At 55.7% G+C, this 3,113-nt stretch overlaps 1 long non-coding RNA gene across 3 annotated transcripts; it reads right to left on the bottom strand.

The window, feature by feature from the left end:
* Window positions 1–459: 459 nt before the first annotated feature.
* Window positions 460–2,483, bottom strand: LOC116633302. 3 transcript variants are annotated; one of them, XR_004299633.1, is made up of 4 exons: window positions 1,360–2,483; window positions 850–1,257; window positions 611–764; window positions 460–523 (listed from the first exon to the last, which is right to left on the bottom strand). It is a non-coding gene; the product is annotated as an uncharacterized LOC116633302 (long non-coding RNA). The 3 variants fall into 3 exon arrangements; XR_004299634.1 differs by having other exon boundaries at window positions 466–764; window positions 1,360–1,637; window positions 1,726–2,483; XR_004299632.1 differs by having other exon boundaries at window positions 466–764.
* Between the last annotated feature and the right edge of the window lie 630 nt (window positions 2,484–3,113).

Genomic DNA, 3,113 nt, shown 5'->3' with positions numbered 1-3,113 from the left:
CTAGGGGAGTTCCCTGGAGGCTGCGAGGCTGCTGCAGGTTAGTAAACCAGGGATCACAGGGGCCGTTTCCTGGTTTCTCCTAAATCCCAAGAACTGACTCATAAAAATGCTTCTCCATGCCCCTCCGACATTGGGTCTGCTAGTAAAAGGAGCTCGCCGTGTGTATTTCAATGTTAGTTTTTTTAAAAGTAAGGGCTTCCCAACAGCCTCTCTAGCTTATCCTGAAGGCGGTGGTGCCCCAGGAAGGGGCCCTCGGGTCGGCCCGGCCTCTGGGGTTAGTGCGTCAGCAGCATGCGTCCTCAGGAAAGCACGGGGCTCAGCCGTCCAGGCACCTTACCTGGGAAACAGCACTGGCTCAGGACGCCTTCCGAGGCAGAATTTGACACTAAAAGAGAGGAGAGCCGTGTATGACTCGCTTTGATGAATCGAATTCATCACGGCCAGCCTCTCTTCAAGTACCATAAGTGAACGCTGGCGAGAATCCATTGCCTCTCCCGCGCAGGCAGCTGCCCTCTCCGGAGCCCTGTAAGGGATGGGCGGGACAACATTGGGTAGTGGGCCGAGTGACATACTACCACTTTAATTGCATGCTCACCCGAGACGCACTTACCCTAAGGCGGGGCGGACCCCGTGAGTCCTCCTGCAAGAGGGGACACCATTCGACGGCCATCATGAAGCAGCACATCGTGGTGCCCCCCCCCACTCCGACAGTGCGGAGTACCAGGGCTGCTCCCCAGGGCGGGCCTCGCCTCTGCGGGGTCCTCCTGTGCGGAGACAGGATGCGGCAGGTTAGGGGACCAGCTGCCTCACCCACTGGATGAAACGCGTGCTCGGTGAACAGGTACGCACCCTAGAGAGGAGCTGGCCGGCTCGCATCAGGTCTCTCATCGGAAGGCAGCATCACGTCCCGGAGAGCTTCGGGGAGGCTGTGTAGTGATGGTGATGAGGGGGCTACTGCGGATGAGTCACCGCGTTTTAAGCGAACACACCCTCCCGACCACAGCTGTCCAGGTCCGCCGAGCAGCTGCCGCCACAAGTCCGTTGCCGCAGTGCCCAAAGTTGGCAGGACCTCCGAGAAGTCTTCCTGGGTGGGTGGGGTGGGTGCTGAGGGTTGGTGACTAGGTGGCCCACAGGGTGAACAGTGCTTGCCCCTCTGGTCAACCAGTCACACACCCTGGACAATGCTCACACCAGCATCTCTTCTGGAAGTTGGCCTTAGGCCCAGGAAACCTCTCTTCCGAGTCTTGTAAGATGGCGCTGGTGACAGAAGCACAGCCATTTCCCCAGAGTTAGCATGGCCCAGGGAAAGGCCCCCTACGGGCGGATCGGATGCTCAGGTTAGTGGGCCAGAAAACTTACAGCTAGGTCAAGCTCGGTGTCCCTGGCCAACCCTCCATCCTTGTCTTCTCCACATGGTTGACAACACGAACTCATCTTCCCGGACGTTGCCCTTGTGTCCAGGAAGTCCTTAGAGGTAGCATTTGGTACTGAAAAAAGTGTTGTCCGTGAATGATTCGTCATAAGTAAAGCGAATCCACCACGAACAACTTCTCTTCAAGTACCACAGAAAGGCAGAGACAAGACAGACAAGAGGTCCCCTTCCTCTTCTCTGGGGGTCGTGGCCTCCAACCGCCGTCCTGCGGGCAGATTGGACACGGAGCGTTAGTGACATGGTTGACGTGGGTCCCGAGAACACGCTGGAGGTTGGGGGGGCCATCCACTCACCTCCCTGGGAGGGGTGCTGACACAGCCCCCCCTCCCTGGAGTTGAATTTGTGTTCCTGAGTCCTCAGGGGCAGGGTTTAGAAACGAGAAGAAACTTGTGCTTCGAAGTGCGAACTCGCCACAGGTCAGGGCTCTCCACACGTGCATGGACCCAAGGGTTTCTGAACGGAGGCCTTGGACTTCTCAACAGAGCACACTCGATTATCCATCAAGCACATGGAGGCACTAGCCAAGCTCCTTCACGACTCGTGGGGTCCACCAAACTGGGGGAGTTCCAGAGAGATTCCCATGGCCACTGCAGGGTGCTCCTGGAGAGTCTGGCCAGCCCGGGGACCCGAGGCACCCTCAGGAGGATCTGAGGGAGGCTCATCAAGCTCTTCACTGTCCCAGGAGACCCCCACTCCCTTGCCACCCACTCTCTACCCACCCGGCTCCACTACCCATCACCCCAGAGAACCACCCAAGAAAGCAATTCCAAGAAGGATGCTATCAAAAGTCACTCACCCACCTTCTCCCAAACAACCCTGGACCAGTAGGACCAGGTTCCATCTTCTCATGGTCAGAGTAATCTTTTCAACACAGGTCCTGCATCTCTCCCTGCCTGGAACCCTCCCACAGCCTCCACCTCACTCAGAATAACATCCACACCTGCCCCACCTCAGCTCTGGCCACTCCTCCATAGCTCAGCCCAGCCCCACTGGCCTTCTTCCTTTCTCTCAAAGATGCCAGAGGGCTTTCCACGTAACCTGCCCTCCTTCTGAAATGCTCTGATCCCAGATTGCCACGTGACCCACCCCCCACTTAGTTTCCATTGCCCCTCCCCAGAAAGAACTTCCCAGACCCCTGTAGTGAACATAACCATCCATCCCATTTCTGCTTCTCTCTAAGACCTTACCCTACTTTCTTTCTCTCCATAACACTCAACAGTGGACAAAATTATATCTCACAGTTGGCTTCTTATTGTCCATCTCTCCCACCAGGCTATAATGAGCAAGGACTTTCTCTTGTACTCTACCCCCAGTTCAGAGGAAATAGCTAAGTTCTAGAATCCTCTAGAATACAGTATGCACACAATCGTTTGTGGAATGATAGAATCATTCGTCCTTGGTTGATCGATCCATGGACCATGGGGTCCTGCCAGTAGCAGGAGAATCTGATCAGGAAAAGAGAAAGCCCTACTGGGAAAGCATCATAGCCAAAGCAGAGTACCCCTCCCCGAGGCAATCATAAAAACGGGCTGGGTCTTGCGGGAGAGGGAAGCAAGTGAGACCATCAGAAACCAAGAGCAGACTCTGCTCAACTCTCTCTCCACATACACCGGAAAGACATGAGGTGAACATGTCTCCCCCGAAGTTGACACTGATTCCAGAAAGCTTTTCTGGGCAAGAT

This window comes from Phoca vitulina, unplaced genomic scaffold (assembly GCF_004348235.1).
Source record: "Phoca vitulina isolate PV1807 unplaced genomic scaffold, GSC_HSeal_1.0 scaffold7, whole genome shotgun sequence".
Taxonomy (NCBI): domain Eukaryota; kingdom Metazoa; phylum Chordata; class Mammalia; order Carnivora; family Phocidae; genus Phoca; species Phoca vitulina.
The sequence above is the reverse complement of the archived record's forward strand: the minus strand, read 5'-3'. Positions and strand labels throughout refer to the sequence as shown.